This window comes from Gymnodraco acuticeps, unplaced genomic scaffold, assembly GCF_902827175.1.
Source record: "Gymnodraco acuticeps unplaced genomic scaffold, fGymAcu1.1, whole genome shotgun sequence".
Lineage (NCBI taxonomy): Eukaryota > Metazoa > Chordata > Actinopteri > Perciformes > Bathydraconidae > Gymnodraco > Gymnodraco acuticeps.
Window position 1 is genome coordinate 4,042,779 of NW_022990042.1, and position 12,176 is coordinate 4,054,954.

Below are 12,176 nucleotides of genomic sequence, written 5' to 3' on the forward strand. Positions count from 1 at the left end.
AATAAGCTAGGACAATCCCAGCTGGAGACTTTGAAAACTCTAGAAGACCTGAAAAGGACAGAAGCAGAGTTGGATACCTGTAAACCTCAGCTGGATGAGTCCCAGAAGCAGGCAAGCGTAGCTATAGCGGAGAATCATGGAGCAGAACGCCCAACACAGAGAGGCCTCGATGAAGGCAGAGGTGGAGCAGACCCTGGACTCTGTGAGGTTCAGACTCGGAGGCGAACTGAAGGAGATGGAGCTGAGACTGGACGAGGTGGAGAGAAGCGGAACTATGACACCAGCACAAGAGGGCAGCATTTCCGGGCCGGGGAGCTGGTCTGGATCTACAGCCCACAACGGAAGAAAGGCCGGTGCCCAAAACTGGACAGTCAGTGGGTTGGTCCCTGCAGAGTACTGGAGAGGGTGGGGGTAGTGTTTGTGCTGAGTTTTATTTGTTCCTCGTGGGCGAGGAACTTTGTAGTGGGGGGGTAGTGTAGCAATCCTGATAGGCTACTCAGGGTGTCACTTATGGCGCGTTTCCACTGCAGCGGGTAGCCCCGTTTAAGCGTCCTTAACCGTCCTCAAGCGGCCAGGCCGGTTTTTGGTGGCGTTTCCATATAGCCTAGTACCGGCCAGCGGGTACTTTTTCCCTCTTTTTCCGCCCTCATAAAATCGTGGTTCCCTCAGACCAGGGCCAGGGCTGAACTAGTGACGTCAACACTCTCGACTGCTGATTGGTCAGAGAGAATTGTCACAAGATTGTGCGCGAGTTCATCCCTAGCGTCGCATATATATCTAGAAGCAAGCGTGCAGCATTTTTATACACAGCATTTTGTAAACGGAGGAGCTACAAAAATGGCTACTTCTAAGAAAAGCACACCGTGGTCGACCGAGGAGGTGACGACGTTCCTACATCTCATTGAGGATGATCAAATCCAGCGGGAGCTCGACGGAACAACTCGAAATGTGAACAAAAACAAAGCCGATCGCCCCGCCTACACTGCGTTGCTACCCCAGGTTCTAAACTGTAATGGAAATGCGCCACGGCCTGGGCCGGCCAGCGAGGCAGCCCGAGGCCAGAGCGAGGACGCTTAAACGGGGCTACCCCGCTGCAGTGGAAACGCGCCATTAGGCATCCCCCGTCTCTCTGCCAATCATAGAGCTGCACCGTGATGGTGGCTGAGGTGCGGGCCTGTGGTTGGTGGAGCGGACGGGGGAGGGCGGGGAGTTGTGACGTAGACAGTGCTATATATATGGGTATGTGTAGAAGTTAGTGTTAGTGTGAGTGTAGTGTGCGGTAGAACCCACGAAGTGTACTTGACCTGTTATCATCTGTCTTCAAATACTAGTTATTAAAGCCTAATAACTACAAGCCTGTCTCCGACTCATCTTGGGAACGTTACATTGGTGTCAGAAGTGAACTTTTCGAACAAAGGACGTCTATCCGGACGAGAGTCGTAACTGCGTCACGGAGCTAGCCGGTAAGCTAGCGGGGATGGATAAGTTCAGCAAGATGGGAGTGAAGCAGGAACACAGTAGTGATGAAGAGGAAGATGGAGCATGCGGGTGGTCGAAGGACATGAGAGAGAAGTTCATGAGTGCACGGGAGGTGAGAGAGCGCCTGAGAGAGTCGGCGGTGAGGATGGCTAGAGACGCGGGAATGTCTCCGTCTTCTGCGGCAGTTCGCTCCATTTCCAAGCGGGAGGTAAACAACAGTGGCGGCGCCCATCAACCCGCAGCAGCCGCCGCCGGGTCAGTGAAAACACCCAAATTCTCGGGTAAGGCAGACTGGGAGGCTTTCCATGCCCAATTTGAACTGCTTGCTCATGCCGAGGGGTGGTCAGTAGAGACTAAAGCACTACAGCTAGCTTTGTGCCTCACAGAAGAGGCTCTTTCATGTCTGCTACTACTTAGCCTTGAGGACCGACACAGCTATGAAGCGTTAGCGGGGGCTTTGAAGAGGCGGTTTGGACAGTGTTTCCCGCCAGAGCTGCTCCAGAACGAATTGAGTAACCGCTGTAGGAAGTCTGGAGAGACGCTGCGTGCGTTGGCTAACGACGTGGAGAGCCTGACGCGGCGGGCATATGCACACATGCCACCCGGAGTGCAGAGTGAGCTGGCACGTGATCAATTCATCAGGGCTCTCCTCCCTGCGGACTTGAGGGTTGGGGTACAGCTGCAGCATCCACAGTCCTTGCAGGCGGCCTTGGAGATGGCTGTGGAGAGAGAGATTGTGTGGAGTGTAGCGGCGAGGAGCAACGGAAGGCCGGTACCACCGGCTGTGAGGAGCTGCAGAGTGGAGGAGAAGCCTGTATGGGTTACCGAAATGACTGAAAGTGTTAAAGTTTTATTAGAGGAGAAAATGAGGGAGATGGAAGCAGCTGTCAATGCAGAGAGGGAACTGCGGCAGCAACAGGAGGCTAGACTCAAAGCGGAGCTGGCCTCTCTTGAGCGAGATCTCCAGGAGAGTAAAGAGAAGGAGAGCCTTGTGGCCTCTCTGGAGAAGTGCCTCCAAGAGGGCAAAGAGAGAGAAAGGAGCCTGGTGGAGGAGGGTGCCAAGAGAGAGGCGCAGTTCAAAGAGATGCTCAGGAGCCTGGAAGCCGAGAAGGACAACCTGGAGGAGCGTCTGACGAACCAGCTGTCCCAGCTCAATGGCAGCATCGCAGACTACCAGCAGGAGGCGGCGGACAACCGGGAGCACTTGGCCGAGCTGCAGCGGGAGGTGGAGCGGTTGGCGAGGGAGCGGGCCGAGTTGGAGGCTGAGGCGCAGAGCGAGAGCGACCGGGCTGCCAGGCTGGAGGAGGACATGAGGCAAGCACAGAGAGAGAGAGCAGAAGCAGAGTCTGGTAAGCAGGAGGAGCTGCTGAGGGAGAAGCAGCTGCAGAGGGACTGCATCAAGTACCAGTAGAGACGCTAAGGCGCTGCAGCAAGGTTACAACGAGCTCCAGGATAAGCTAGGACAATCCCAGCTGGAGACTTTGAAAACTCTAGAAGACCTGAAAAGGACAGAAGCAGAGTTGGATACCTGTAAACCTCAGCTGGATGAGTCCCAGAAGCAGGCAAGCGTAGCTATAGCGGAGAATCATGGAGCAGAACGCCCAACACAGAGAGGCCTCGATGAAGGCAGAGGTGGAGCAGACCCTGGACTCTGTGAGGTTCAGACTCGGAGGCGAACTGAAGGAGATGGAGCTGAGACTGGACGAGGTGGAGAGAAGCGGAACTATGACACCAGCACAAGAGGGCAGCATTTCCGGGCCGGGGAGCTGGTCTGGATCTACAGCCCACAACGGAAGAAAGGCCGGTGCCCAAAACTGGACAGTCAGTGGGTTGGTCCCTGCAGAGTACTGGAGAGGGTGGGGGTAGTGTTTGTGCTGAGTTTTATTTGTTCCTCGTGGGCGAGGAACTTTGTAGTGGGGGGGTAGTGTAGCAATCCTGATAGGCTACTCAGGGTGTCACTTATGGCGCGTTTCCACTGCAGCGGGTAGCCCCGTTTAAGCGTCCTTAACCGTCCTCAAGCGGCCAGGCCGGTTTTTGGTGGCGTTTCCATATAGCCTAGTACCGGCCAGCGGGTACTTTTTCCCTCTTTTTCCGCCCTCATAAAATCGTGGTTCCCTCAGACCAGGGCCAGGGCTGAACTAGTGACGTCAACACTCTCGACTGCTGATTGGTCAGAGAGAATTGTCACAAGATTGTGCGCGAGTTCATCCCTAGCGTCGCATATATATCTAGAAGCAAGCGTGCAGCATTTTTATACACAGCATTTTGTAAACGGAGGAGCTACAAAAATGGCTACTTCTAAGAAAAGCACACCGTGGTCGACCGAGGAGGTGACGACGTTCCTACATCTCATTGAGGATGATCAAATCCAGCGGGAGCTCGACGGAACAACTCGAAATGTGAACAAAAACAAAGCCGATCGCCCCGCCTACACTGCGTTGCTACCCCAGGTCCTAAACTGTAATGGAAATGCGCCACGGCCTGGGCCGGCCAGCGAGGCAGCCCGAGGCCAGAGCGAGGACGCTTAAACGGGGCTACCCCGCTGCAGTGGAAACGCGCCATTAGGCATCCCCCGTCTCTCTGCCAATCATAGAGCTGCACCGTGATGGTGGCTGAGGTGCGGGCCTGTGGTTGGTGGAGCGGACGGGGGGAGGGCGGGGAGTTGTGACGTAGACAGTGCTATATATATGGGTATGTGTAGAAGTTAGTGTGAGTGTAGTGTGCGGTAGAACCCACGAAGTGTACTTGACCTGTTATCATCTGTCTTCAAATACTAGTTATTAAAGCCTAATAACTACAAGCCTGTCTCCGACTCATCTTGGGAACGTTACAGTATTGAGATCATTTGTATGAGCATAAGTTTCACTTTCCTTTTTTATTTCAATTCCAACTTTGGTCATGAAAAATATGTTTCTCTGTTGTCCACGTTCATAAAGCATAAAGCAACAGCATCAGAGCACGGTGCAGTCTTATTATACATCCATGTGTAGTCCGCTATAGGCTCTGTGCACAAGATGGCGTCTATCAACTTCCGGCGGCTGGGTGTGCGGCTGAGTACTTCCGGTTTGAGAACAGTTTTGACAGCTTGACAGTTTGTTATGTCACACCGAGAGCAAGAATGAGCGGATTTCGGGGTAAAGAAAAGCGATTGGCATTCCAGCGTGTAAGAAAGTCGGCACTACATTGCTGTGTGCCCCTTTGTACAAATTCGTCCCGTTATCAGAATCAGAATACCTTTATTAGTCCCACAGAGGGAACAGCGTTACAGCAGGAAAGAGCCACAGACAGCTTAGTGTTGAATATCTTACATGCGTTAAAAAGTACTAAGTTATAATATAATAAACAATATGCTAAAAAAAAAAAGATAAAAAGTTACATAATTTTCAAAAATACAGATAAAAAACAAATCAAATCTACAAATCAAATCCTGTAGCTGCAGTTCTTAGGATTTAGCAGCCCGGTATATATTACAGTTATTAAAGATGGCATATGTATATAAACTATATATTGCACATATTGCACATAGTTTGACGGTATTTAACAGCAGCAAGTTACACAATGTTATAATCGGGAGATAAGTTTCCATTCATTTCGGCAAGCCTGGGCAACAACGATTAAAAGATTTCTTGCTCCCAAACCAATTGTGTATTTCATTACAAAAAGCAGTTATACCATACTATGTTTAGGTACTAATGAATTATATCCTCAAAACAAACGCACACATAAATAACAAAGGAAAATACATAATTTAATAAATCCACAATATGATAACATTTTACAGATTAATTTAATAAACTTTTACAAAACATAGGTTGATGTTATATCGGGGGGGGAAATACATATTTAAACATTTCAATTAGTCTCTGCATATTTAAGTAATGCTAGTTTATATAACAGATGAACAGATGAATATCCAGATAGTAGATGCAAAAAATATATATAATGTGTGCATTTCCAACATATCCTCTGAAAGAGTGTTAAGGCCCTGACACACCAGGCCGATTTCGGCTGTTTTCGTAAGTCGGGAGACGAAGCGTGTCCTGTCGCCCAAACTCAATTTGGTGTGTCCCACACCGTCGACCGTGACACGCCTTATTTGGACTGCCTGTCCCGATGCATGGCCGATTCAACATGTTGAATCGGCCATGCATCGGGTCTGGCAGTCGGACCAAACAATCACTCTGATTGGCTGTTCAGCTAGCGAATCAGTGCATGAGAAGCGAAACGGAAGTGAGGGACGTAAGCACACACAGACTGATATTCATTTTCATCTCATCATGGCGATCTGGAATGACGCAAACGAAGACCTGCTCATCACATTGATCCAGGAGAGGCCAGCTCTGTACGACATCACAGAGAAAAGGTACTCGAACCGAGTAGTGAAAATCAGACTCTGGCGAGAGATTGAAACGCAACTTGGTTTCTCAGGTAAGATTATCTTTTTCATCAATTGAGCTCTTTAGCAGATATTGTTGGCTTTTTATTGTTTGCCAGCGTACAGTGACGTTAACGTGAAATGTAATTTGTTATTTCAACCTTGTGTTTTGTTGTTATCTTGTTGCTAGCTGTTGCTAGCTGTGCAGTTTGGCACTGCATATAGATATGAATTGGACATGCTAACTAGCCACAATGCTTACATCGTTTATTTGTGTGCTTCAGAGAAAGAGCTGAGGAAGAAGTGGGATTCTCTGCGAACCCAGTACACCCGGTACAGGAGACTTGCCCCTTCGGGTAGTTGTGGAGCACCAAAGACGGGCAGACAGCAGTGGATCATAACCAGGCTGCAGTTTGCACACGCTATTTGTTGTTGTTTATATCACGCAGTCTGTTCTTCTTCTCTGTCTTCCGGTTGTTGCCTATTTTTAATGACGAATACACACTACCGCCGCCTGCTGGTAAGGAGAGTTATTGCCACTCACGCACTGAAGTCTTTGCGGTGTGTTCCCGTGCGACACATGGCCAAGACGCAGGAGAACACCGCGACGCAACAGCCGACGTCGGCGAGTCCTCTGGTGACTGCTTGGTGTGTCAGGGCCTTTAGTCGTTGAGTAGTGAGCCATTCGTTTTTTTTTCGTGGTGCGATGTCTGCTGAGAAGTCCTTGTATGCCTCGCTGACTTTGAGGGCATCTGGGTCTGGCAGCTCCCCCCGCACGGCCTTGTAACGTGTACTCCTTTGAACATGTTTATATGATAATTAGGACTTTAAGAACAATTTTACACTCAGACAACAATCAGAAAGTTGTAGCAGGCTACATACAATTACTTAGGACAATATATATTACCTTACACCGTCAGCAACTGTAAACTGCTTTGGCTTAGTGGAAATGAACACCATGTCACTCACTCTGCCTGGTTTCACACCCTATTAATTACACAAAATAATTGTCAAATTAATTGAAATGGTCATTGATGCAACATACTAAATCAGCTCTTGGCACAAAGGAAATACTCATTAAACCGTGGATTGGTTGTGAACACATACTGTACTTACCATGGTTCTTGGCTTGTGCCATCGCTGCTCTGTTTCAGTGCAGCTGAGGACAGGGGGGTACAGCAGCCAGGTTGAGTGTGCAGTGTGAGTAGTGTGCAGTCTGGAACAGCAGTGCAACATTGTGGTTGCAGAGTGCTGTTCCAGCTACACAGGAACACTTTGCCACTGCAACCTCCACAGGTGAACAGTTCTTAAAACAAAATGTCAGTCATTTTACATTTAGGACACTGCTTCAATACAACACAGACAAATGAGAAATCTGAGAGCAGGCTGATCAGGCAAGTAATAGGTGTGGGAAAAGGCTAAACCATGTCAGGTTGTCAGTCACATCACATACACAGAAGTTCTGCTGTTTGGAATACTGTAATTTGAGGACATTCAAACAGATACGCTTGTATAGCCTGTCTCAGCTCTCTCAATTTATTATCTTATATTATAACTACATCAAATAGTGTTAGTAGTAGAACGTTGAACAGCTTAACATAGATGTAGGGTACAAAACCAGCACTTACCTAACACTGGCCAATACAAATAATTGGACCCTACATGGATTATACTAACCATTCAGTAAAGAACAGCAGCCGTCACAAACAGTTTCTGGGGTTTCCATGAAAGCAGAGACGGTTTTCAACCTCTCATTAAGAATCTTTGATGAAAGCTAAGTTTGGGTTTAGCTAATGTATTTATCATTTTACACGAGAGGGTTACAAAACGAAAATAAATCTGTAGCCCCTTCATGCTACACACACATAGCTAGCTACCAGTTGATGTGAGCAAATGTATTGTCACTATGTAATCTGTTGCAACACGTCAGCTAGTTGGGCTTATTTGAATCCTAAATCACAGGTTACCTACTCTTGCCACATCAAAACCCCAGAACATGAACCTGATTGAGGCTTTGAACCGATTAACACTTTTTATTTTCCTCCCTACTCTGAGATCGTGAGGCTTTTCATGCTTTCTCATGGACCTGTAACAGCTAGCCCTGATGCTCACTCTCCCTGAAGGTAGATCTTTGTTTGAAACTGTGGGGAATTGGATATCATTCATGTTATCCAAAAAAGCGTAATAGAACATCATTAAAACGCTTTACACTGTATCAAGATTGTCAATTTGTCAAAGTTAGCCAGTAACTACAGCTTTGTTTGTCACTTACCTTCATAATTGTCGACGTAGCTGGATATGTAGCTACATCTTGAACCCCTTTTCTCTTTTGCTCCTCGGGGCTGAGCCTGCCGCTTGTACCAGCCGATGTACATCACTGATGTTAACCTTCGGTAGGTCTTGGAGACATCGAGTGTAAAATAGTGCCTATATAATATCTATACGCTATCTCTTTCTCGCTATCTATCGCTCTTCCCCTCTACCGCTCTACTATAGACCGGAAGTTTACAACCGCACACCTAGCCGCCGGAAGTTGATAGACGCCATCTTGTGCAACTAGCCAATAGAAAACTGTATTTTCCATAGTTTCCCCACAGCAGCAGACGCACATTTATGACGTCCGCTGGCGCATCATAAACACGTCGGATAGTGAAAGTGCAGTCGGATTCTCTAAAGTACCACAGTCTCTTCTCCTAAATCCTTTTGAATTCTCCTATCCACTATCCCTTAACCCCGTGACGTTTCACTCAGAGGTCAAGGAATAGGAGATAGGGTTAGAATTTAGGAGCTGATTTTTGGATTATCGGAACGCAACCCTGGTCCCATGAGTCCCACCGGAAGGGGAGGGACTTCGCCACTCTATGGGCTCGTGTCCAACATAGATTTAACCTTTTCCACAAAGACACAGTTAGCTGTCTCAGTGAATTGGTGAGCACGAAAAGCAAACTGCATTGGGTGGAGTGGAGCAAAACCTTTGTCTAAATGTTTGGTGATTAGTTTTGACACCAATTTCTCAGCTATCTTAGAGACACAGGGGAGGATGCTCATTGGTCTATAATTGGACATCATTGCCTTATCCCCAGATTTAAAGATCGGTGTCACCGTGGCCACCTTCCAGGATGATGGGACTTCCCTAATGCTGATAGATTGATTTACTAGCATAGTAATTGGTTTTATTAGACCGTCGATATGTTTTTATAAAGTTGGTGTCTAAATCATCTGCATAGCCTTAGAACCTCTTAACCCTAATATAATATTTTTTACCTCAACCTCTGTGATTTCCTCCAGCTGGTCCTGGGTATGCCCCTTCTCTCTCCTGTTTGTGAACAATGGTGTAATCCAGGGCACACCACTATTAAAGAACGAATCTACAACAGGGACATAAAGCTGTTAGCTGTTAGCATGAGGCCCCACTATTTACCTCGGGATTTATCTCGGCCCCACTATTTACCTCGGGCAAACAATATGTTATCTGCACCACCAGAGGCAATAAAACACTGGACTTACTGTATGCCAACACCAAGGATGCATACAGCTCACCCCCCCCCCCCCCCCCCTTCCTCCCCTGGGCAATTCTGATCACAACCTGGTTCACCTCCAGCCTGTGTATCAACCTCTGGTCCACAGACAGCCGGTGCCCACACGCACCGTGAAGAAGTGGTCTGAGGAGTCTGAGGAGGCCCTGAAAGACTGTTTTGACACTACTGCATGGGATGTGTTCACTGACTCTCACAGGAGGACATCAACGGCCTTACAGACTGCATTACAGATTATATGAACTTCTGTGAGGAAAACGTCATACCCACCAGGACTGTACAGTGTTTTCCCAACAACAAAGCCTGGATTATCCCTGAAATAAAGGCTGAGGTGGAAAATCAGAGAGGGGAAAAACAGCTACAGGAAGAGGATGGAGGAACAGCTGCAGTTGAGGAACGTCAGCGGAGTCTGGAGAGGCCTGAAAACCATCTCTGGCTACAAAGAGCCAGACTCCCAGGTCCGGGGGGACCGCCAGGGCAAACGACTTGAATAACTTCTTCAACAGATTTGATCAGTTATGCGCCTCCCTCCCCTGACCCATTCCCCTCTGCTGCACCCCCCGTTGTCTCCACTGCCTGGAAATGGCCCTGTTACCTCTCTCACCTCTACTCAGCCCCCGGCCATCAGCTCACAGACACTTCTCACATCAGCCCCTGGTTCCCCTCCACCCGCTGACGACACCTTGTCCCTCACAACCAACCAGGTGAGGAGGGAGCTGCAGAAGTGTAAGGCGAGGAAAGCGGCGGGTCCAGATGGCATCAGCTCGAGGCCCCTCAAATCCTGTGCGGATCAGCTGTGTGGGATTGTGGAGCTTCTATTCAACCTGAAGACCCTGGAGAGGCTGGTCCTTGGACACCTCCGGCCCCTTGTGGGACCATCAATGGACCCGCTGCAGTTCGCCTACCAGCCTGCCATCGGGGTGGATGACGCCGTCATCTATCTACTGCAGAGGTCCCTCTCCCACCTGGAGAAGCCTGGGGGGGGGGGGCACTGTGAGGATCATGTTCTTTGATTTCTCCAGTGCCTTCAACACCATCCAGCCCCGCTCCTGGGGGACAAGCTGCAGCTCTCGGGGGTGGATCAACACCTCACCTCCTGGATCCTGGACTACCTCACCAACCGCCCACAGTACGTGAGGACCAGGGAGTGTCAATCAGACACCATCATCAGCAGTACGGGGGCCCCCCAGGGGACGGTGCTGGCACCGTTTCTCTTCACCCTCTACACTGCAGACTTCACCCACAACACTGCAACCTGTCACCTGCAGAAGTTCTCTGACGACTCCGCCATCGTTGGCCTCATCACCAACGAGGACGACAAGGAGTACAGGGAGCTGACGCAGGACTTCACCCTCTGGTGCCAGAGGAACCACCTCCAGCTGAACACAGCGAAGACCAAGGAGCTGGTGGTGAATTTCAGACGGCGCCAACACTCCCCCCCGACACCAGTGAACATCCAGGGAGCGGACATTGAGATTGTGAAATCTTACAAATACCTGGGTGTTCATCTGAACAATAAACTGGACTGGACTGACCATTCTGCTGCTCTGTACAAGAAGGGACAGAGCAGACTCTTTCTGCTGAGGAGACTGAGGTCTTTCGGAGTGCAGGGGGCACTCCTTCAGACTTTTTACGACTCTGTTGTGGTATCAGCCATTTTCTATGGTGTGGCCTGCTGGGGCAGCAGCATCTCGGCTGTTGACAGGAAGAGACTGAACAGACTGGTAAGGAAGGCCAGCTCTGTCCTGGGGAGTCCTCTGGACACTGTGGAGGTGGTGGGAGACAGGAGTCCTCTGGACACTGTGGAGGTGGTGGGAGACAGGAGTCCTCTGGACACTGTGGAGGTGGTGGGAGACAGGAAAATGGCAGCCAAGCTGTCCTCCCTGCTGGACAATATATCCCACCCCCTCCAGGACACCCTGTCCTCATTGTGCAGCTCCTTCAGCGACAGGCTGCTGCACCCCTGCCGTCTCACGGAGAGATACCGCAGGTCCTTCCTTCCTGCAGCGGTCACACTGTACAACCAGCACAGCCCCTAGTAGACCCCCCCTCCCCTACACAAACCACAACACAGACTATATCACCCCTTGCTGCTAAATACCAATCAACTATGTGCAATATGTGCTATATGTGCAATATATATATATATATATATATATATATATATATATATATATATTATATATATATATATTATATATATGCCGTTAATAACTGTGTAATTTATACCTGGCTGCTAAATCCTTAGAACGGTTACAAGGTGTGTTTTTTGCATTTTGTAAATTGTGTAACTTGCTGCAGTTAAATACCATCAAACTATGTGCAATATGTGCTATATGTGCAATATATACATTATTATATACATATGCCATTAATAACTGTGTAATATATACCTGGCTGCTACATTCTAAGAACTGTTACAGGATTTGTATTTTGAATTTTTTTTTTTTTTTTTTTATTATATTTTTTATTATATCATAACTTAGTACTTTTTTTTAACATATGTAACATTAAGCTTTCTGTGGCTCTTTCCTGCTGTAACGATGCAAATGTCCCCTCTGTGGGACTAATAAAGGTATTCTGATTCCCTCCTCCAAGCTGGATGTGCCTGAAACACCTCCCTAGGAAAGCAGTTAGGTGGCATCCTTACCAGGTGCCCGAACCACCTCAACTGTCTTCTTTCTACATAAAGGAGCAACTGCTCGACTCCGAATCCTCTCACCTTATCCCTAAGGGAGATGCCAGCCCCCCTCCGGAGGAAACCTATTTCGGCTGCTTGTATCTGT